Here is a 24810-nt window from a genome sequence, read left to right as displayed (position 1 = left end):
AGGGAAACCTACCAAACCTGTGCATTTCTGAAAACTAGAGACCTAGGGGAATCCAAGGAGGGGTGACTTGCAGGGCTCGGACCAGGTTCTGTTACCCAGAATCCTTTGCAAACCTCAAAATTTGGCTAAAAAAACACATGTTCTCACATTTCTGTGGCAGAAAGTTCTGGAATCTGAGATGAGCTACAAATTTCCTTCCACCCAGCGTTCCCCCAAGTCTCCCGATAAAAATGATACCTCACTTGCGTGGGTAGGCCTAGCGCCGGCGACAGGAAACACCCCAAAGCGCAACGTGGACACATCCTAAATTTTTGAAAAAAACAGAGGTGTTTTTTGCGAAGTGCCTACCTGTATATTTTGGCCTGTAGCTCAGCCGGCACCTAGGGAAACCTACCAAACCTGTGCATTTCTGAAAACTAGAGACCTAGGGGAATCCAAGGAGGGGTGACTTGCGGGGCTCGGACCAGGTTCTGTTACCCAGAATCCTTTGCAAACCTCAAAATTTGGCTAAAAAAACACATGTCCCTCACATTTCTGTGGCAGAAAGTTCTGGAATCTGAGAGGAGCTACAAATTTCCTTCCACCCAGCGTTCCCCCAAGTCTCCCGATAAAAATGATACCTCACTTGCGTGGGTAGGCCTAGCGCCGGCGACAGGAAACACCCCAAAGCGCAACGTGGACACATCCTAAATTTTTGAAAAAAACAGAGGTGTTTTTTGCGAAGTGCCTACCTGTAGATTTTGGCCTGTAGCTCAGCCGGCACCTAGGGAAACCTACCAAACCTGTGCATTTCTGAAAACTAGAGACCTAGGGGAATCCAAGGAGGGGTGACTTGCGGGGCTCGGACCAGGTTCTGTTACCCAGAATCCTTTGCAAACCTCAAAATTTGGCTAAAAAATCACATATCCCTCACATTTCTGTGGCAGAAAGTTCTGGAATCTGAGAGGAGCTACAAATTTCCTTCCACCCAGCGTTCCCCCAAGTATCCCGATAAAAATGATGCCTCACTTGCGTGGGTAGGCCTAGCGCCGGCGACAGGAAACACCCCAAAGCGCAACATGGACACATCCTAAATTTTGGAAAAAAACGGAGGTGTTTTTTGCGAAGTGCCTACCTGTAGATTTTGGCCTGTAGCTCAGCCGGCACCTAGGGAAACCTACCAAAGCTGTGCATTTCTGAAAACTAGAGACCTAGGGGAATCCAAGGAGGGGTGACTTGCGGGGCTCGGACCAGGTTCTGTTACCCAGAATCCTTTGCAAACCTCAAAATTTGGCTAAAAAAACACATGTTCCTCACATTTCTGTGGCAGAAAGTTCTGGAATCTGAGAGGAGCTACAAATCTCCTTCCACCCAGCGTTCCCCCAAGTCTCCCGATAAAAATGATACCTCACTTGTGTGGGTAGGCCTAGCGCCGGCGACAGGAAGCACCCCAAAGCGCAACGTGGACACATCCTAAATTTTGGAAAAAAACTGAGGTGTTTTTTGTGAAGTGTCTACCTGTAGATTTTGGCCTCTAGCTCAGCCGGCACCTAGGGAAACCTACCAAACCTGTGCATTTCTGAAAACTAGAGACCTAGGGGAATCCAAGGAGGGGTGACTTGCGGGGCTCGGACCAGGTTCTGTTACCCAGAATCCTTTGCAAACCTCAAAATTTGGCTAAAAAACACATGTCCCTCACATTTCTGTGGCAGAAAGTTCTGGAATCTGAGAGGAGCTACAAATTTCCTTCCACCCAGCGTTCCCCCAAGTCTCCCGATAAAAATGATACCTCACTTGCGTGGGTAGGCCTAGCGCCGGCGACAGGAAACACCCCAAAGCGCAACGTGGACACATCCTAAATTTTTGAAAAAAACAGAGGTGTTTTTTGCGAAGTGCCTACCTGTAGATTTTGGCCTGTAGCTCAGCCGGCACCTAGGGAAACCTACCAAACCTGTGCATTTCTGAAAACTAGAGACCTAGGGGAATCCAAGGAGGGGTGACTTGCGGGGCTCGGACCAGGTTCTGTTACCCAGAATCCTTTGCAAACCTCAAAATTTGGCTAAAAAAACACATGTCCCTCACATTTCTGTGGCAGAAAGTTCTGGAATCTGAGAGGAGCTACAAATTTCCTTCCACCCAGCGTTCCCCCAAGTCTCCCGATAAAAATGATACCTCACTTGCGTGGGTAGGCCTAGCGCCGGCGACAGGAAACACCCCAAAGCGCAACGTGGACACATCCTAAATTTTTGAAAAAAACAGAGGTGTTTTTTGCGAAGTGCCTACCTGTAGATTTTGGCCTCTAGCTCAGCCGGCACCTAGGGAAACCTACCAAACCTGTGCATTTCTGAAAACTAGAGACCTAGGGGAATCCAAGGAGGGGTGACTTGCGGGGCTCGGACCAGGTTCTGTGACCCAGAATCCTTTGCAAACCTCAAAATTAGGCTAAAAAAACACATATCCCTCACATTTCTGTGGCAGAAAGTTCTGGAATCTGAGAGGAGGTACAAATTTCCTTCCACCCAGCATTCCCCCAAGTATCCCGATAAAAATGATATCTCACTTGCGTGGGTAGGCCTAGCGCCGGCGACAGGAAACACCCCAAAGCGCAACGTGGACACATCCTAAATTTTGGAAAAAAACAGAGGTGTTTTTTGCGAAGTGCCTACCTATAGATTTTGGCCTCTAGCTCAGCCGGCACCTAGGGAAACCTACCAAACATGTGCATTTCTGAAAACTAGAGACCTAGGGGAATCCAAGGAGGGGTGACTTGCGGGGCTCGGACCAGGTTCTGTTACCCAGAATCCTTTGCAAACCTCAAAATTTGGCTAAAAAAACACATGTTCCTCACATTTCTGTGGCAGAAAGTTCTGGAATCTGAGAGGAGCTACAAATCTCCTTCCACCCAGCGTTCCCCCAAGTCTCCCGATAAAAATGATACCTCACTTGTGTGGGTAGGCCTAGCGCCGGCGACAGGAAGCACCCCAAAGCGCAACGTGGACACATCCTAAATTTTGGAAAAAAACTGAGGTGTTTTTTGTGAAGTGTCTACCTGTAGATTTTGGCCTCTAGCTCAGCCGGCACCTAGGGAAACCTACCAAACCTGTGCATTTCTGAAAACTAGAGACCTAGGGGAATCCAAGGAGGGGTGACTTGCGGGGCTCGGACCAGGTTCTGTTACCCAGAATCCTTTGCAAACCTCAAAATTTGGCTAAAAAACACATGTCCCTCACATTTCTGTGGCAGAAAGTTCTGGAATCTGAGAGGAGCTACAAATTTCCTTCCACCCAGCGTTCCCCCAAGTCTCCCGATAAAAATGATACCTCACTTGCGTGGGTAGGCCTAGCGCCGGCGACAGGAAACACCCCAAAGCGCAACGTGGACACATCCTAAATTTTTGAAAAAAACAGAGGTGTTTTTTGCGAAGTGCCTACCTGTAGATTTTGGCCTGTAGCTCAGCCGGCACCTAGGGAAACCTACCAAACCTGTGCATTTCTGAAAACTAGAGACCTAGGGGAATCCAAGGAGGGGTGACTTGCGGGGCTCGGACCAGGTTCTGTTACCCAGAATCCTTTGCAAACCTCAAAATTTGGCTAAAAAAACACATGTCCCTCACATTTCTGTGGCAGAAAGTTCTGGAATCTGAGAGGAGCTACAAATTTCCTTCCACCCAGCGTTCCCCCAAGTCTCCCGATAAAAATGATACCTCACTTGCGTGGGCAGGCCTAGCGCCGGCGACAGGAAACACCCCAAAGCGCAACGTGGACACATCCTAAATTTTTGAAAAAAACAGAGGTGTTTTTTGCGAAGTGCCTACCTGTAGATTTTGGCCTGTAGCTCAGCCGGCACCTAGGGAAACCTACCAAACCTGTGCATTTCTGAAAACTAGAGACCTAGGGGAATCCAAGGAGGGGTGACTTGCGGGGCTCGGACCAGGTTCTGTTACCCAGAATCCTTTGCAAACCTCAAAATTTGGCTAAAAAATCACATATCCCTCACATTTCTGTGGCAGAAAGTTCTGGAATCTGAGAGGAGCTACAAATTTCCTTCCACCCAGCGTTCCCACAAGTATCCCGATAAAAATGATGCCTCACTTGCGTGGGTAGGCCTAGCGCCGGCGACAGGAAACACCCCAAAGCGCAACGTGGACACATCCTAAATTTTGGAAAAAAACAGAGGTGTTTTTTGCGAAGTGCCTACCTGTGGATTTTGGCCTCTACCTCAGCCGGCACCTAGGGAAACCTACCAAAGCTGTGCATTTCTGAAAACTAGAGACCTAGGGGAATCCAAGGAGGGGTGACTTGCAGGGCTCGGACCAGGTTCTGTTACCCAGAATCCTTTGCAAACCTCAAAATTTGGCTAAAAAAACACATGTTCCTCACATTTCTGTGGCAGAAAGTTCTGGAATCTGAGATGAGCTACAAATTTCCTTCCACCCAGCGTTCCCCCAAGTCTCCCGATAAAAATGATACCTCACTTGCGTGGGTAGGCCTAGCGCCGGCGACAGGAAACACCCCAAAGCGCAACGTGGACACATCCTAAATTTTTGAAAAAAACAGAGGTGTTTTTTGCGAAGTGCCTACCTGTATATTTTGGCCTGTAGCTCAGCCGGCACCTAGGGAAACCTACCAAACCTGTGCATTTCTGAAAACTAGAGACCTAGGGGAATCCAAGGAGGGGTGACTTGCGGGGCTCGGACCAGGTTCTGTTACCCAGAATCCTTTGCAAACCTCAAAATTTGGCTAAAAAAACACATGTCCCTCACATTTCTGTGGCAGAAAGTTCTGGAATCTGAGAGGAGCTACAAATTTCCTTCCACCCAGCGTTCCCCCAAGTCTCCCGATAAAAATGATACCTCACTTGCGTGGGTAGGCCTAGCGCCGGCGACAGGAAACACCCCAAAGCGCAACGTGGACACATCCTAAATTTTTGAAAAAAACAGAGGTGTTTTTTGCGAAGTGCCTACCTGTAGATTTTGGCCTGTAGCTCAGCCGGCACCTAGGGAAACCTACCAAACCTGTGCATTTCTGAAAACTAGAGACCTAGGGGAATCCAAGGAGGGGTGACTTGCGGGGCTCGGACCAGGTTCTGTTACCCAGAATCCTTTGCAAACCTCAAAATTTGGCTAAAAAATCACATATCCCTCACATTTCTGTGGCAGAAAGTTCTGGAATCTGAGAGGAGCTACAAATTTCCTTCCACCCAGCGTTCCCCCAAGTATCCCGATAAAAATGATGCCTCACTTGCGTGGGTAGGCCTAGCGCCGGCGACAGGAAACACCCCAAAGCGCAACGTGGACACATCCTAAATTTTGGAAAAAAACGGAGGTGTTTTTTGCGAAGTGCCTACCTGTAGATTTTGGCCTGTAGCTCAGCCGGCACCTAGGGAAACCTACCAAAGCTGTGCATTTCTGAAAACTAGAGACCTAGGGGAATCCAAGGAGGGGTGACTTGCGGGGCTCGGACCAGGTTCTGTTACGCAGAATCCTTTGCAAACCTCAAAATTTGGCTAAAAAAACACATGTTCCTCACATTTCTGTGGCAGAAAGTTCTGGAATCTGAGAGGAGCTACAAATCTCCTTCCACCCAGCGTTCCCCCAAGTCTCCCGATAAAAATGATACCTCACTTGTGTGGGTAGGCCTAGCGCCGGCGACAGGAAGCACCCCAAAGCGCAACGTGGACACATCCTAAATTTTGGAAAAAAACTGAGGTGTTTTTTGTGAAGTGTCTACCTGTAGATTTTGGCCTCTAGCTCAGCCGGCACCTAGGGAAATCTACCAAACCTGTGCATTTCTGAAAACTAGAGAACTAGGGGAATCCAAGGAGGGGTGACTTGCGGGGCTCGGACCAGGTTCTGTTACCCAGAATCCTTTGCAAACCTCAAAATTTGGCTAAAAAAACACATGTCCCTCACATTTCTGTGGCAGAAAGTTCTGGAATCTGAGAGGAGCTACAAATTTCCTTCCACCCAGCGTTCCCCCAAGTCTCCCGATAAAAATGATACCTCACTTGCGTGGGTAGGCCTAGCGCCGGCGACAGGAAACACCCCAAAGCGCAACGTGGACACATCCTAAATTTTTGAAAAAAACAGAGGTGTTTTTTGCGAAGTGCCTACCTGTAGATTTTGGCCTGTAGCTCAGCCGGCACCTAGGGAAACCTACCAAACCTGTGCATTTCTGAAAACTAGAGACCTAGGGGAATCCAAGGAGGGGTGACTTGCGGGGCTCGGACCAGGTTCTGTTACCCAGAATCCTTTGCAAACCTCAAAATTTGGCTAAAAAATCACAAATCCCTCACATTTCTGTGGCAGAAAGTTCTGGAATCTGAGAGGAGCTACAAATTTCCTTCCACCCAGCGTTCCCCCAAGTATCCCGATAAAAATGATGCCTCACTTGCGTGGGTAGGCCTAGCGCCGGCGACAGGAAACACCCCAAAGCGCAACGTGGACACATCCTAAATTTTGGAAAAAAACAGAGGTGTTTTTTGCGAAGTGCCTACCTGTGGATTTTGGCCTCTACCTCAGCCGGCACCTAGGGAAACCTACCAAACCTGTGCATTTCTGAAAACTAGAGACCTAGGGGAATCCAAGGAGGGGTGACTTGCAGGGCTCGGACCAGGTTCTGTTACCCAGAATCCTTTGCAAACCTCAAAATTTGGCTAAAAAAACACATGTTCCTCACATTTCTGTGGCAGAAAGTTCTGGAATCTGAGATGAGCTACAAATTTCCTTCCACCCAGCGTTCCCCCAAGTCTCCCGATAAAAATGATACCTCACTTGCGTGGGTAGGCCTAGCGCCGGCGACAGGAAACACCCCAAAGCGCAACGTGGACACATCCTAAATTTTTGAAAAAAACAGAGGTGTTTTTTGCGAAGTGCCTACCTGTATATTTTGGCCTGTAGCTCAGCCGGCACCTAGGGAAACCTACCAAACCTGTGCATTTCTGAAAACTAGAGACCTAGGGGAATCCAAGGAGGGGTGACTTGCGGGGCTCGGACCAGGTTCTGTTACCCAGAATCCTTTGCAAACCTCAAAATTTGGCTAAAAAAACACATGTCCCTCACATTTCTGTGGCAGAAAGTTCTGGAATCTGAGAGGAGCTACAAATTTCCTTCCACCCAGCGTTCCCCCAAGTCTCCCGATAAAAATGATACCTCACTTGCGTGGGTAGGCCTAGCGCCGGCGACAGGAAACACCCCAAAGCGCAACGTGGACACATCCTAAATTTTTGAAAAAAACAGAGGTGTTTTTTGCGAAGTGCCTACCTGTAGATTTTGGCCTGTAGCTCAGCCGGCACCTAGGGAAACCTACAAAACCTGTGCATTTCTGAAAACTAGAGACCTAGGGGAATCCAAGGAGGGGTGACTTGCGGGGCTCGGACCAGGTTCTGTTACCCAGAATCCTTTGCAAACCTCAAAATTTGGCTAAAAAATCACATATCCCTCACATTTCTGTGGCAGAAAGTTCTGGAATCTGAGAGGAGCTACAAATTTCCTTCCACCCAGCGTTCCCCCAAGTATCCCGAAAAAAATGATGCCTCACTTGCGTGGGTAGGCCTAGCGCCGGCGACAGGAAACACCCCAAAGCGCAACGTGGACACATCCTAAATTTTGGAAAAAAACAGAGGTGTTTTTTGCGAAGTGCCTACCTGTAGATATTGGCCTCTAGCTCAGCCGGCACCTAGGGAAACCTACCAAACCTGTGCATTTCTGAAAACTAGAGACCTAGGGGAATCCAAGGAGGGGTGACTTGCGGGGCTCGGACCAGGTTCTGTTACCCAGAATCCTTTGCAAACCTCAAAATTTGGCTAAAAAAACACACGTTCCTCACATTTCTGTGGCAGAAAGTTCTGGAATCTGAGAGGACCTACAAATCTCCTTCCACCCAGCGTTCCCCCAAGTCTCCCGATAAAAATGATACCTCACTTGCGTGGGTAGGCCTCGCGCCGGCGACAGGAAACACCCCAAAGCGCAACGTGGACACATCCTAAATTTTAGAAAAAAACGGAGGTGTTTTTTGCGAAGTGCCTACCTGTAGATTTTGGCCTGTAGCTCAGCCGGCACCTAGGGAAACCTACCAAAGCTGTGCATTTCTGAAAACTAGAGACCTAGGGGAATCCAAGGAGGGGTGACTTGCGGGGCTCGGACCAGGTTCTGTTACCCAGAATCCTTTGCAAACCTCAAAATTTGGCTAAAAAAACACATGTTCCTCACATTTCTGTGGCAGAAAGTTCTGGAATCTGAGAGGAGCTACAAATCTCCTTCCACCCAGCGTTCCCCCAAGTCTCCCGATAAAAATGATACCTCACTTGTGTGGGTAGGCCTAGCGCCGGCGACAGGAAGCACCCCAAAGCGCAACGTGGACACATCCTAAATTTTGGAAAAAAACTGAGGTGTTTTTTGTGAAGTGTCTACCTGTAGATTTTGGCCTCTAGCTCAGCCGGCACCTAGGGAAACCTACCAAACCTGTGCATTTCTGAAAACTAGAGACCTAGGGGAATCCAAGGAGGGGTGACTTGCGGGGCTCGGACCAGGTTCTGTTACCCAGAATCCTTTGCAAACCTCAAAATTTGGCTAAAAAAACACATGTCCCTCACATTTCTGTGGCAGAAAGTTCTGGAATCTGAGAGGAGCTACAAATTTCCTTCCACCCAGCGTTCCCCCAAGTCTCCCGATAAAAATGATACCTCACTTGCGTGGGTAGGCCTAGCGCCGGCGACAGGAAACACCCCAAAGCGCAACGTGGACACATCCTAAATTTTTGAAAAAAACAGAGGTGTTTTTTGCGAAGTGCCTACCTGTAGATTTTGGCCTGTAGCTCAGCCGGCACCTAGGGAAACCTACCAAACCTGTGCATTTCTGAAAACTAGAGACCTAGGGGAATCCAAGGAGGGGTGACTTGCGGGGCTCGGACCAGGTTCTGTTACCCAGAATCCTTTGCAAACCTCAAAATTTGGCTAAAAAAACACATGTCCCTCACATTTCTGTGGCAGAAAGTTCTGGAATCTGAGAGGAGCTACAAATTTCCTTCCACCCAGCGTTCCCCCAAGTCTCCCGATAAAAATGATACCTCACTTGCGTGGGTAGGCCTAGCGCCGGCGACAGGAAACACCCCAAAGCGCAACGTGGACACATCCTAAATTTTGGAAAAAAACAGAGGTGTTTTTTGCGAAGTGCCTACCTGTAGATTTTGGCCTGTAGCTCAGCCGGCACCTAGGGAAACCTACGAAACCTGTGCATTTCTGAAAACTAGAGACCTAGGGGAATCCAAGGAGGGGTGACTTGCGGGGCTCGGACCAGGTTCTGTTACCCAGAATCCTTTGCAAATCTCAAAATTTGGCTAAAAAATCACATATCCCTCACATTTCTGTGGCAGAAAGTTCTGGAATCTGAGAGGAGCTACAAATTTCCTTCCACCCAGCGTTCCCCCAAGTATCCCGATAAAAATGATGCCTCACTTGCGTGGGTAGGCCTAGCGCCGGCGACAGGAAACACCCCAAAGCGCAACGTGGACACATCCTAAATTTTGGAAAAAAACAGAGGTGTTTTTTGCGAAGTGCCTACCTGTAGATATTGGCCTCTAGCTCAGCCGGCACCTAGGGAAACCTACCAAACCTGTGCATTTCTGAAAACTAGAGACCTAGGGGAATCCAAGGAGGGGTGACTTGCGGGGCTCGGACCAGGTTCTGTTACCCAGAATCCTTTTCAAACCTCAAAATTTGGCTAAAAAAACACACGTTCCTCACATTTCTGTGGCAGAAAGTTCTGGAATCTGAGAGGACCTACAAATCTCCTTCCACCCAGCGTTCCCCCAAGTCTCCCGATAAAAATGATACCTCACTTGCGTGGGTAGGCCTCGCGCCGGCGACAGGAAACACCCCAAAGCGCAACGTGGACACATCCTAAATTTTAGAAAAAAACGGAGGTGTTTTTTGCGAAGTGCCTACCTGTAGATTTTGGCCTGTAGCTCAGCCGGCACCTAGGGAAACCTACCAAAGCTGTGCATTTCTGAAAACTAGAGACCTAGGGGAATCCAAGGAGGGGTGACTTGCGGGGCTCGGACCAGGTTCTGTTACCCAGAATCCTTTGCAAACCTCTAAATTTGGCTAAAAAAACACATGTTCCTCACATTTCTGTGGCAGAAAGTTCTGGAATCTGAGAGGAGCTACAAATCTCCTTCCACCCAGCGTTCCCCCAAGTCTCCCGATAAAAATGATACCTCACTTGTGTGGGTAGGCCTAGCGCCGGCGACAGGAAGCACCCCAAAGCGCAACGTGGACACATCCTAAATTTTGGAAAAAAACTGAGGTGTTTTTTGTGAAGTGTCTACCTGTAGATTTTGGCCTCTAGCTCAGCCGGCACCTAGGGAAACCTACCAAACCTGTGCATTTCTGAAAACTAGAGACCTAGGGGAATCCAAGGAGGGGTGACTTGCGGGGCTCGGACCAGGTTCTGTTACCCAGAATCCTTTGCAAACCTCAAAATTTGGCTAAAAAAACACATGTCCCTCACATTTCTGTGGCAGAAAGTTCTGGAATCTGAGAGGAGCTACAAATTTCCTTCCACCCAGCGTTCCCCCAAGTCTCCCGATAAAAATGATACCTCACTTGCGTGGGTAGGCCTAGCGCCGGCGACAGGAAACACCCCAAAGCGCAACGTGGACACATCCTAAATTTTTGAAAAAAACAGAGGTGTTTTTTGCGAAGTGCCTACCTGTAGATTTTGGCCTGTAGCTCAGCCGGCACCTAGGGAAACCTACCAAACCTGTGCATTTCTGAAAACTAGAGACCTAGGGGAATCCAAGGAGGGGTGACTTGCGGGGCTCGGACCAGGTTCTGTTACCCAGAATCCTTTGCAAACCTCAAAATTTGGCTAAAAAAACACATGTCCCTCACATTTCTGTGGCAGAAAGTTCTGGAATCTGAGAGGAGCTACAAATTTCCTTCCACCCAGCGTTCCCCCAAGTCTCCCGATAAAAATGATACCTCACTTGCGTGGGTAGGCCTAGCGCCGGCGACAGGAAACACCCCAAAGCGCAACGTGGACACATCCTAAATTTTTGAAAAAAACAGAGGTGTTTTTTGCGAAGTGCCTACCTGTAGATTTTGGCCTGTAGCTCAGCCGGCACCTAGGGAAACCTACCAAACCTGTGCATTTCTGAAAACTAGAGACCTAGGGGAATCCAAGGAGGGGTGACTTGCGGGGCTCGGACCAGGTTCTGTTACCCAGAATCCTTTGCAAACCTCAAAATTTGGCTAAAAAATCACATATCCCTCACATTTCTGTGGCAGAAAGTTCTGGAATCTGAGAGGAGCTACAAATTTCCTTCCACCCAGCGTTCCCCCAAGTATCCCGATAAAAATGATGCCTCACTTGCGTGGGTAGGCCTAGCGCCGGCGACAGGAAACACCCCAAAGCGCAACGTGGACACATCCTAAATTTTGGAAAAAAACAGAGGTGTTTTTTGCGAAGTGCCTACCTGTGGATTTTGGCCTCTACCTCAGCCGGCACCTAGGGAAACCTACCAAACCTGTGCATTTCTGAAAACTAGAGACCTAGGGGAATCCAAGGAGGGGTGACTTGCAGGGCTCGGACCAGGTTCTGTTACCCAGAATCCTTTGCAAACCTCAAAATTTGGCTAAAAAAACACATGTTCCTCACATTTCTGTGGCAGAAAGTTCTGGAATCTGAGATGAGCTACAAATTTCCTTCCACCCAGCGTTCCCCCAAGTCTCCCGATAAAAATGATACCTCACTTGCGTGGGTAGGCCTAGCGCCGGCGACAGGAAACACCCCAAAGCGCAACGTGGACACATCTTAAATTTTTGAAAAAAACAGAGGTGTTTTTTGCGAAGTGCCTACCTGTATATTTTGGCCTGTAGCTCAGCCGGCACCTAGGGAAACCTACCAAACCTGTGCATTTCTGAAAACTAGAGACCTAGGGGAATCGAAGGAGGGGTGACTTGCGGGGCTCGGACCAGGTTCTGTTACCCAGAATCCTTTGCAAACCTCAAAATTTGGCTAAAAAAACACATGTCCCTCTCATTTCTGTGGCAGAAAGTTCTGGAATCTGAGAGGAGCTACAAATTTCCTTCCACCCAGCGTTCCCCCAAGTCTCCCGATAAAAATGATACCTCACTTGCGTGGGTAGGCCTAGCGCCGGCGACAGGAAACACCCCAAAGCGCAACGTGGACCACATCCAAAATTTTTTAAAAAAACAGAGGTGTTTTTTGCGAAGTGCCTACCTGTAGATTTTGGCCTGTAGCTCAGCCGGCACCTAGGGGAAACCTACCAAACCTGTGCATTTCTGAAAACTAGAGACCTAGGGGAATCCAAGGAGGGGTGACTTGCGGGGCTCGGACCAGGTTCTGTTACCCAGAATCCTTTGCAAACCTCAAAATTTGGCTAAAAAATCACATATCCCTCACATTTCTGTGGCAGAAAGTTCTGGAATCTGAGAGGAGCTACAAATTTCCTTCCACCCAGCGTTCCCCCAAGTATCCCGATAAAAATGATGCCTCACTTGCGTGGGTAGGCCTAGCGCCGGCGACAGGAAACACCCCAAAGCGCAACGTGGACACATCCTAAATTTTGGAAAAAAACAGAGGTGTTTTTTGCGAAGTGCCTACCTGTAGATATTGGCCTCTAGCTCAGCCGGCACCTAGGGAAACCTACCAAACCTGTGCATTTCTGAAAATTAGAGACCTAGGGGAATCCAAGGAGGGGTGACTTGCAGGGCTCGACCAGGTTTCTGTTACCCAGAATCCTTTGCAAACCTCAAAATTTGGCTAAAAAAACACATGTTCCTCACATTTCTGTGGCAGAAAGTTCTGGAATCTGAGATGAGCTACAAATTTCCTTCCACCCAGCGTTCCCCCAAGTCTCCCGATAAAAATGATACCTCACTTGCGTGGGTAGGCCTAGCGCCGGCGACAGGAAACACCCCCAAAGCGCAACGTGGACACATCCTAAATTTTTGAAAAAAACAGAGGTGTTTTTTGCGAAGTGCCTACCTGTATATTTTGGCCTGTAGCTCAGCCGGCACCTAGGGAAACCTACCAAACCTGTGCATTTTCTGAAAACTAGAGACCTAGGGGAATCGAAGGAGGGGTGACTTGCGGGGCTCGGACCAGGTTCTGTTACCCAGAATCCTTTGCAAACCTCAAAATTTGGCTAAAAAAACACATGTCCCTCACATTTCTGTGGCAGAAAGTTCTGGAATCTGAGAGGAGCTACAAATTTCCTTCCACCCAGCGTTCCCCCAAGTCTCCCGATAAAAATGATACCTCACTTGCGTGGGTAGGGCCTAGCGCCGGCGACAGGAAACACCCCAAAGCGCAACGTGGACACATCCTAAATTTTTTAAAAAAACAGAGGTGTTTTTTACGAAGTGCCTACCTGTAGATTTTGGCCTGTAGCTCAGCCGGCACCTAGGGAAACCTACCAAACCTGTGCATTTCTGAAAACTAGAGACCTAGGGGAATCCAAGGAGGGGTGACTTGCGGGGCTCGGACCAGGTTCTGTTACCCAGAATCCTTTGCAAACCTCAAAATTTGGCTAAAAAATCACATATCCCTCACATTTTCTGTGGCAGAAAGTTCTGGAATCTGAGAGGAGCTACAAATTTCCTTCCACCCAGCGTTCCCCCAAGTATCCCGATAAAAATGATGCCTCACTTGCGTGGGTAGGCCTAGCGCCGGCGACAGGAAACACCCCAAAGCGCACGTGGACACATCCTAAATTTTGGAAAAAAACAGAGGTGTTTTTTGCGAAGTGCCTACCTGTAGATATTGGCCTCTAGCTCAGCCGGCACCTAGGGAAACCTACCAAACCTGTGCATTTCTGAAAATTAGAGACCTAGGGGAATCCAAGGAGGGGTGACTTGCGGGGCTCGGACCAGGTTCTGTTACCCAGAATCCTTTGCAAACCTCAAAATTTGGCTAAAAAAACACATGTTCCTCACATTTCTGTGGCAGAAAGTTCTGGAATCTGAGAGGAGCTACAAATCTCCTTACACCCAGCGTTCCCCCAAGTCTCCCGATAAAAATGATACCTCACTTGTGTGGGTAGGCCTAGCGACCGGCGACAGGAAGCAACCCCAAAGCGCAACGTGGACACATCCTAAATTTTTGAAAAAAACTGAGGTGTTTTTTGTGAAGTGTCTACCTGTAGATTTTGGCCTCTAGCTCAGCCGGCACCTAGGGAAACCTACCAAACCTGTGCATTTCTGAAAACTAGAGACCTAGGGGAATCCAAGGAGGGGTGACTTGCGGGGCTCGGACCAGGTTCTGTTACCCAGAATCCTTTGCAAACCTCAAAATTTGGCTAAAAAAACACATGTCCCTCACATTTCTGTGGCAGAAAGTTCTGGAATCTGAGAGGAGCTACAAATTTTCCTTCCACCCAGCGTTCCCCCAAGTCTCCCGATAAAAATGATACCTCACTTGCGTGGGTAGGCCTAGCGCCGGCGACAGGAAACACCCCAAAGCGCAACGTGGACACATCCTAAATTTTTGAAAAAAACAGAGGTGTTTTTTGCGAAGTGCCTACCTGTAGATTTTGGCCTGTAGCTCAGCCGGCACCTAGGGAAACCTACCAAACCTGTGCATTTCTGAAAACTAGAGACCTAGGGGAATCCAAGGAGGGGTGACTTGCGGGGCTCGGACCAGGTTCTGTTACCCAGAATCCTTTGCAAACCTCAAAATTTGGCTAAAAAAACACATGTCCCTCACATTTCTGTGGCAGAAAGTTCTGGAATCTGAGAGGAGCTACAAATTTCCTTCCACCCAGCGTTCCCCCAAGTCTCCCGATAAAAATGATACCTCACTTGCGTGGGTAGGCCTAGCGCCGGCGACAGGAAACACCCCAAAGCGCAACGTGGACACATCCTAAATTTTTGAAAAAAACAGAGGTGTTTTTTGCGAAGTGCCTACCTGTAGATTTTGGCCTGTAGCTCAGCCGGCACCTAGGGAAACCTACCAAACCTGTGCATTTCTGAAAACTAGAGACCTAGGGGAATCCAAGGAGGGGTGACTTGCGGGGCTCGGACCAGGTTCTGTTACCCAGAATCCTTTGCAAACCTCAAAATTTGGCTAAAAAATCACATATCCCTCACATTTCTGTGGCAGAAAGTTCTGGAATCTGAGAGGAGCTACAAATTTCCTTCCACCCAGCGTTCCCCCAAGTATCCCGATAAAAATGATGCCTCACTTGCGTGGGTAGGCCTAGCGCCGGCGACAGGAAACACCCCAAAGCGCAACGTGGACACATCCTAAATTTTGGAAAAAAACAGAGGTGTTTTTTGCGAAGTGCCTACCTGTGGATTTTGGCCTCTACCTCAGCCGGCACCTAGGGAAACCTACCAAACCTGTGCATTTCTGAAAACTAGAGACCTAGGGGAATCCAAGGAGGGGTGACTTGCAGGGCTCGGACCAGGTTCTGTTACCCAGAATCCTTTGCAAACCTCAAAATTTGGCTAAAAAAACACATGTTCCTCACATTTCTGTGGCAGAAAGTTCTGGAATCTGAGATGAGCTACAAATTTCCTTCCACCCAGCGTTCCCCCAAGTCTCCCGATAAAAATGATACCTCACTTGCGTGGGTAGGCCTAGCGCCGGCGACAGGAAACACCCCAAAGCGCAACGTGGACACATCTTAAATTTTTGAAAAAAACAGAGGTGTTTTTTGCGAAGTGCCTACCTGTATATTTTGGCCTGTAGCTCAGCCGGCACCTAGGGAAACCTACCAAACCTGTGCATTTCTGAAAACTAGAGACCTAGGGGAATCGAAGGAGGGGTGACTTGCGGGGCTCGGACCAGGTTCTGTTACCCAGAATCCTTTGCAAACCTCAAAATTTGGCTAAAAAAACACATGTCCCTCTCATTTCTGTGGCAGAAAGTTCTGGAATCTGAGAGGAGCTACAAATTTCCTTCCACCCAGCGTTCCCCCAAGTCTCCCGATAAAAATGATACCTCACTTGCGTGGGTAGGCCTAGCGCCGGCGACAGGAAACACCCCAAAGCGCAACGTGGACACATCCTAAATTTTTTAAAAAAACAGAGGTGTTTTTTGCGAAGTGCCTACCTGTAGATTTTGGCCTGTAGCTCAGCCGGCACCTAGGGAAACCTACCAAACCTGTGCATTTCTGAAAACTAGAGACCTAGGGGAATCCAAGGAGGGGTGACTTGCGGGGCTCGGACCAGGTTCTGTTACCCAGAATCCTTTGCAAACCTCAAAATTTGGCTAAAAAATCACATATCCCTCACATTTCTGTGGCAGAAAGTTCTGGAATCTGAGAGGAGCTACAAATTTCCTTCCACCCAGCGTTCCCCCAAGTATCCCGATAAAAATGATGCCTCACTTGCGTGGGTAGGCCTAGCGCCGGCGACAGGAAACACCCCAAAGCGCAACGTGGACACATCCTAAATTTTGGAAAAAAACAGAGGTGTTTTTTGCGAAGTGCCTACCTGTAGATATTGGCCTCTAGCTCAGCCGGCACCTAGGGAAACCTACCAAACCTGTGCATTTCTGAAAATTAGAGACCTAGGGGAATCCAAGGAGGGGTGACTTGCAGGGCTCGGACCAGGTTCTGTTACCCAGAATCCTTTGCAAACCTCAAAATTTGGCTAAAAAAACACATGTTCCTCACATTTCTGTGGCAGAAAGTTCTGGAATCTGAGATGAGCTACAAATTTCCTTCCACCCAGCGTTCCCCCAAGTCTCCCGATAAAAATGATACCTCACTTGCGTGGGTAGGCCTAGCGCCGGCGACAGGAAACACCCCAAAGCGCAACGTGGACACATCCTAAATTTTTGAAAAAAACAGAGGTGTTTTTTGCGAAGTGCCTACCTGTATATTTTGGCCTGTAGCTCAGCCGGCACCTAGGGAAACCTACCAAACCTGTGCATTTCTGAAAACTAGAGACCTAGGGGAATCGAAGGAGGGGTGACTTGCGGGGCTCGGACCAGGTTCTGTTACCCAGAATCCTTTGCAAACCTCAAAATTTGGCTAAAAAAACACATGTCCCTCACATTTCTGTGGCAGAAAGTTCTGGAATCTGAGAGGAGCTACAAATTTCCTTCCACCCAGCGTTCCCCCAAGTCTCCCGATAAAAATGATACCTCACTTGCGTGGGTAGGCCTAGCGCCGGCGACAGGAAACACCCCAAAGCGCAACGTGGACACATCCTAAATTTTTTAAAAAAACAGAGGTGTTTTTTACGAAGTGCCTACCTGTAGATTTTGGCCTGTAGCTCAGCCGGCACCTAGGGAAACCTACCAAACCTGTGCATTTCTGAAAACTAGAGACCTAGGGGAATCCAAGGAGGGGTGACTTGCGGGGCTCGGACCAGGTTCTGTTACCCAGAATCCTTTGCAAACCTCAAAATTTGGCTAAAAAATCACATATCCCTCACATTTCTGTGGCAGAAAGTTCTGGAATCTGAGAGGAGCTACAAATTTCCTTCCACCCAGCGTTCCCCCAAGTATCCCGATAAAAATGATGCCTCACTTGCGTGGGTAGGCCTAGCGCCGGCGACAGGAAACACCCCAAAGCGCAACGTGGACACATCCTAAATTTTGGAAAAAAACAGAGGTGTTTTTTGCGAAGTGCCTACCTGTAGATATTGGCCTCTAGCTCAGCCGGCACCTAGGGAAACCTACCAAACCTGTGCATTTCTGAAAATTAGAGACCTAGGGGAATCCAAGGAGGGGTGACTTGCGGGGCTCGGACCAGGTTCTGTTACCCAGAATCCTTTGCAAACCTCAAAATTTGGCTAAAAAAACACATGTTCCTCACATTTCTGTGGCAGAAAGTTCTGGAATCTGAGAGGAGCTACAAATCTCCTTACACCCAGCGTTCCCCCAAGTCTCCCGATAAAAATGATACCTCACTTGTGTGGGTAGGCCTAGCGCCGGCGACAGGAAGCACCCCAAAGCGCAACGTGGACACATCCTAAATTTTTGAAAAAAACTGAGGTGTTTTTTGTGAAGTGTCTACCTGTAGATTTTGGCCTCTAGCTCAGCCGGCACCTAGGGAAACCTACCAAACCTGTGCATTTCTGAAAACTAGAGACCTAGGGGAATCCAAGGAGGGGTGACTTGCGGGGCTCGGACCAGGTTCTGTTACCCAGAATCCTTTGCAAACCTCAAAATTTGGCTAAAAAAACACATGTCCCTCACATTTCTGTGGCAGAAAGTTCTGGAATCTGAGAGGAGCTACAAATTTCCTTCCACCCAGCGTTCCCCCAAGTCTCCCGATAAAAATGATACCTCACTTGCGTGGGTAGGCCTAGCGCCGGCGACAGGAAACACCCCAAAGCGCAACGTGGACACATCCTAAATTTTTGAAAAAAACAGAGGTGTTTTTTGCGAAGTGCCTACCTGTAGATTTTGGCCTGTAGCTCAGCCGGCACCTAGGGAAACCTACCAAACCTGTGCATTTCTGAAAACTAGAGACCTAGGGGAATCCAAGGAGGGGTGACTTGCGGGGCTCGGACCAGGTTCTGTTACCCAGAATCCTTTGCAAACCTCAAAATTTGGCTAAAAAAACACATGTCCCTCACATTTCTGTGGCAGAAAGTTCTGGAATCTGAGAGGAGCTACAAATTTCCTTCCACCCAGCGTTCCCCCAAGTCTCCCGATAAAAATGATACCTCACTTGCGTGGGTAGGCCTAGCGCCGGCGACAGGAAACACCCCAAAGCGCAACGTGGACACATCCTAAATTTTTGAAAAAAACAGAGGTGTTTTTTGCGAAGTGCCTACCTGTAGATTTTGGCCTGTAGCTCAGCCGGCACCTAGGGAAACCTACCAAACCTGTGCATTTCTGAAAACTAGAGACCTAGGGGAATCCAAGGAGGGGTGACTTGCGGGGCTCGGACCAGGTTCTGTTACCCAGAATCCTTTGCAAACCTCAAAATTTGGCTAAAAAATCACATATCCCTCACATTTCTGTGGCAGAAAGTTCTGGAATCTGAGAGGAGCTACAAATTTCCTTCCAGCCAGCGTTCCCCCAAGTATCCCGATAAAAATGATGCCTCACTTGCGTGGGTAGGCCTAGCGCCGGCGACAGGAAACACCCCAAAGCGCAACGTGGACACATCCTAAATTTTGGAAAAAAACAGAGGTGTTTTTTGCGAAGTGCCTACCTGTAGATATTGGCCTCTAGCTCAGCCGGCACCTAGGGAAACCTACCAAACCTGTGCATTTCTGAAAACTAGAGACCTAGGGGAATCCAAGGAGGGGTGACTTGCGGGGCTCGGACCAGGTTCTGTTACCCAGAATCCTTTGCAAACCTCAAAATTTGGCTAAAAAAACACACGTTCCTCACATTTCTGTGGCAGAAAGTTCTGGAATCTGAGAGGACCTACAAATCTCCTTCCACCCAGCGTTCCCCCAAGTCTCCCGATAAAAATGATACCTCATTGCGTGGGTAGGCCTCGCGTCGGCGACAGGAAACACCCCAAAGCGCAATGTGGACACATCCTAAATTTTAGAAAAAAACGGAGGTGTTTTTTGCGAAGTGCCTACCTGTACATTTTGGCCTCTAGCTCAGCCGGCGCCTAGGGAAACCTACGAAACCTGTGCATTTCTGAAACCTAGAGACCTTGGGGAATCCAAGGAGGGGTGACTTGCGGGGCTCGGACCAGGTTCTGTTACCCAGAATCCTTTGCAAACCTCAAAATTTGGCTTAAAAAACACATGTCCCTCACATTTCTGTGGCAGAAAGTTCTGGAATCTGAGAGGAGCTACAAATTTCCTTCGACCCAGCGTTCCCCCAAGTCTCCCCATAAAAATGATACCTCACTTGCGTGGGTAGGCCTAGCGCCGGCGACAGGAAACACCCCAAAGCGCAACGTGGACACATCCTAAATTTTTGAAAAAAACAGAGGTGTTTTTTGCGAAGTGCCTACCTGTATATTTTGGCCTGTAGCTCAGCCGGCACCTAGGGAAACCTACCAAACCTGTGCATTTCTGAAAACTAGAGACCTAGGGGAATCCAAGGAGGGGTGACTTGCGGGGCTCGGACCAGGTTCTGTTACCCAGAATCCTTTGCAAACCTCAAAATTTGGCTAAAAAAACACATGTCCCTCACATTTCTGTGGCAGAAAGTTCTGGAATCTGAGAGGAGCTACGAATTTCCTTCCACCCAGCGTTCCCCCAAGTCTCCCGATAAAAATGATACCTCACTTGCGTGGGTAGGCCTAGCGCCGGCGACAGGAAACACCCCAAAGCGCAACGTGGACACATCCTAAATTTTTGAAAAAAACAGAGGTGTTTTTTGCGAAGTGCCTACCTGTAGATTTTGGCCTGTAGCTCAGCCGGCACCTAGGGAAACCTACAAAACCTGTGCATTTCTGAAAACTAGAGACCTAGGGGAATCCAAGGAGGGGTGACTTGCGGGGCTCGGACCAGGTTCTGTTACCCAGAATCCTTTGCAAACCTCAAAATTTGGCTAAAAAATCACATATCCCTCACATTTCTGTGGCAGAAAGTTCTGGAATCTGAGAGGAGCTACAAATTTCCTTCCACCCAGCGTTCCCCCAAGTATCCCGATAAAAATGATGCCTCACTTGCGTGGGTAGGCCTAGCGCCGGCGACAGGAAACACCCCAAAGCGCAACGTGGACACATCCTAAATTTTGGAAAAAAACAGAGGTGTTTTTTGCGAAGTGCCTACCTGTAGATATTGGCCTCTAGCTCAGCCGGCACCTAGGGAAACCTACCAAACCTGTGCATTTCTGAAAACTAGAGACCTAGGGGAATCCAAGGAGGGGTGACTTGCGGGGCTCGGACCAGGTTCTGTTACCCAGAATCCTTTGCAAACCTCAAAATTTGGCTAAAAAAACACACGTTCCTCACATTTCTGTGGCAGAAAGTTCTGGAATCTGAGAGGACCTACAAATCTCCTTCCACCCAGCGTTCCCCCAAGTCTCCCGATAAAAATGATACCTCACTTGCGTGGGTAGGCCTCGCGCCGGCGACAGGAAACACCCCAAAGCGCAACGTGGACACATCCTAAATTTTAGAAAAAAACGGAGGTGTTTTTTGCGAAGTGCCTACCTGTAGATTTTGGCCTGTAGCTCAGCCGGCACCTAGGGAAACCTACCAAAGCTGTGCATTTCTGAAAACTAGAGACCTAGGGGAATCCAAGGAGGGGTGACTTGCGGGGCTCGGACCAGGTTCTGTTACCCAGAATCCTTTGCAAACCTCAAAATTTGGCTAAAAAAACACATGTTCCTCACATTTCTGTGGCAGAAAGTTCTGGAATCTGAGAGGAGCTACAAATCTCCTTCCACCCAGCGTTCCCCCAAGTCTCCCGATAAAAATGATACCTCACTTGTGTGGGTAGGCCTAGCGCCGGCGACAGGAAGCACCCCAAAGCGCAACGTGGACACATCCTAAATTTTGGAAAAAAACTGAGGTGTTTTTTGTGAAGTGTCTACCTGTAGATTTTGGCCTCTAGCTCAGCCGGCACCTAGGGAAACCTACCAAACCTGTGCATTTCTGAAAACTAGAGACCTAGGGGAATCCAAGGAGGGGTGACTTGCGGGGCTCGGACCAGGTTCTGTTACCCAGAATCCTTTGCAAACCTCAAAATTTGGCTAAAAAAACACATGTCCCTCACATTTCTGTGGCAGAAAGTTCTGGAATCTGAGAGGAGCTACAAATTTCCTTCCACCCAGCGTTCCCCCAAGTCTCCCGATAAAAATGATACCTCACTTGCGTGGGTAGGCCTAGCGCCGGCGACAGGAAACACCCCAAAGCGCAACGTGGACACATCCTAAATTTTTGAAAAAAACAGAGGTGTTTTTTGCGAAGTGCCTACCTGTAGATTTTGGCCTGTAGCTCAGCCGGCACCTAGGGAAACCTACCAAACCTGTGCATTTCTGAAAACTAGAGACCTAGGGGAATCCAAGGAGGGGTGACTTGCGGGGCTCGGACCAGGTTCTGTTACCCAGAATCCTTTGCAAACCTCAAAATTTGGCTAAAAAAACACATGTCCCTCACATTTCTGTGGCAGAAAGTTCTGGAATCTGAGAGGAGCTACAAATTTCCTTCCACCCAGCGTTCCCCCAAGTCTCCCGATAAAAATGATACCTCACTTGCGTGGGTAGGCCTAGCGCCGGCGACAGGAAACACCCCAAAGCGCAACGTGGACACATCCTAAATTTTGGAAAAAAACAGAGGTGTTTTTTGCGAAGTGCCTACCTGTAGATTTTGGCCTGTAGCTCAGCCGGCACCTAGGGAAACCTACGAAACCTGTGCATTTCTGAAAACTAGAGACCTAGGGGAATCCAAGGAGGGGTGACTTGCGGGGCTCGGACCAGGTTCTGTTACCCAGAATCCTTTGCAAATCTCAAAATTTGGCTAAAAAATCACATATCCCTCACATTTCTGTGGCAGAAAGTTCTGGAATCTGAGAGGAGCTACAAATTTCCTTCCACCCAGCGTTCCCCCAAGTATCCCGATAAAAATGATGCCTCACTTGCGTGGGTAGGCCTAGCGCCGGCGACAGGAAACACCCCAAAGCGCAACGTGGACACATCCTAAATTTTGGAAAAAAACAGAGGTGTTTTTTGCGAAGTGCCTACCTGTAGATATTGGCCTCTAGCTCAGCCGGCACCTAGGGAAACCTACCAAACCTGTGCATTTCTGAAAACTAGAGACCTAGGGGAATCCAAGGAGGGGTGACTTGCGGGGCTCGGACCAGGTTCTGTTACCCAGAATCCTTTGCAAACCTCAAAATTTGGCTAAAAAAACACACGTTCCTCACATTTCTGTGGCAGAAAGTTCTGGAATCTGAGAGGACCTACAAATCTCCTTCCACCCAGCGTTCCCCCAAGTCTCCCGATAAAAATGATACCTCACTTGCGTGGGTAGGCCTCGCGCCGGCGACAGGAAACACCCCAAAGCGCAACGTGGACACATCCTAAATTTTAGAAAAAAACGGAGGTGTTTTTTGCGAAGTGCCTACCTGTAGATTTTGGCCTGTAGCTCAGCCGGCACCTAGGGAAACCTACCAAAGCTGTGCATTTCTGAAAACTAGAGACCTAGGGGAATCCAAGGAGGGGTGACTTGCGGGGCTCGGACCAGGTTCTGTTACCCAGAATCCTTTGCAAACCTCAAAATTTGGCTAAAAAAACACATGTTCCTCACATTTCTGTGGCAGAAAGTTCTGGAATCTGAGAGGAGCTACAAATCTCCTTCCACCCAGCGTTCCCCCAAGTCTCCCGATAAAAATGATACCTCACTTGTGTGGGTAGGCCTAGCGCCGGCGACAGGAAGCACCCCAAAGCGCAACGTGGACACATCCTAAATTTTGGAAAAAAACTGAGGTGTTTTTTGTGAAGTGTCTACCTGTAGATTTTGGCCTCTAGCTCAGCCGGCACCTAGGGAAACCTACCAAACCTGTGCATTTCTGAAAACTAGAGACCTAGGGGAATCCAAGGAGGGGTGACTTGCGGGGCTCGGACCAGGTTCTGTTACCCAGAATCCTTTGCAAACCTCAAAATTTGGCTAAAAAAACACATGTCCCTCACATTTCTGTGGCAGAAAGTTCTGGAATCTGAGAGGAGCTACAAATTTCCTTCCACCCAGCGTTCCCCCAAGTCTCCCGATAAAAATGATACCTCACTTGCGTGGGTAGGCCTAGCGCCGGCGACAGGAAACACCCCAAAGCGCAACGTGGACACATCCTAAATTTTTGAAAAAAACAGAGGTGTTTTTTGCGAAGTGCCTACCTGTAGATTTTGGCCTGTAGCTCAGCCGGCACCTAGGGAAACCTACCAAACCTGTGCATTTCTGAAAACTAGAGACCTAGGGGAATCCAAGGAGGGGTGACTTGCGGGGCTCGGACCAGGTTCTGTTACCCAGAATCCTTTGCAAACCTCAAAATTTGGCTAAAAAAACACATGTCCCTCACATTTCTGTGGCAGAAAGTTCTGGAATCTGAGAGGAGCTACAAATTTCCTTCCACCCAGCGTTCCCCCAAGTCTCCCGATAAAAATGATACCTCACTTGCGTGGGTAGGCCTAGCGCCGGCGACAGGAAACACCCCAAAGCGCAACGTGGACACATCCTAAATTTTTGAAAAAAACAGAGGTGTTTTTTGCGAAGTGCCTACCTGTAGATTTTGGCCTGTAGCTCAGCCGGCACCTAGGGAAACCTACCAAACCTGTGCATTTCTGAAAACTAGAGACCTAGGGGAATCCAAGGAGGGGTGACTTGCGGGGCTCGGAACAGGTTCTGTTACCCAGAATCCTTTGCAAACCTCAAAATTTGGCTAAAAAATCACATATCCCTCACATTTCTGTGGCAGAAAGTTCTGGAATCTGAGAGGAGCTACAAATTTCCTTCCACCCAGCGTTCCCCCAAGTATCCCGATAAAAATGATGCCTCACTTGCGTGGGTAGGCCTAGCGCCGGCGACAGGAAACACCCCAAAGCGCAACGTGGACACATCCTAAATTTTGGAAAAAAACAGAGGTGTTTTTTGCGAAGTGCCTACCTGTGGATTTTGGCCTCTACCTCAGCCGGCACCTAGGGAAACCTACCAAACCTGTGCATTTCTGAAAACTAGAGACCTAGGGGAATCCAAGGAGGGGTGACTTGCAGGGCTCGGACCAGGTTCTGTTACCCAGAATCCTTTGCAAACCTCAAAATTTGGCTAAAAAAACACATGTTCCTCACATTTCTGTGGCAGAAAGTTCTGGAATCTGAGATGAGCTACAAATTTCCTTCCACCCAGCGTTCCCCCAAGTCTCCCGATAAAAATGATACCTCACTTGCGTGGGTAGGCCTAGCGCCGGCGACAGGAAACACCCCAAAGCGCAACG

This window comes from Pleurodeles waltl, chromosome 3_1 (genome assembly GCF_031143425.1).
Source record: "Pleurodeles waltl isolate 20211129_DDA chromosome 3_1, aPleWal1.hap1.20221129, whole genome shotgun sequence".
NCBI lineage: Eukaryota > Metazoa > Chordata > Amphibia > Caudata > Salamandridae > Pleurodeles > Pleurodeles waltl.
Note: the sequence above shows the minus strand (reverse complement) of the source record.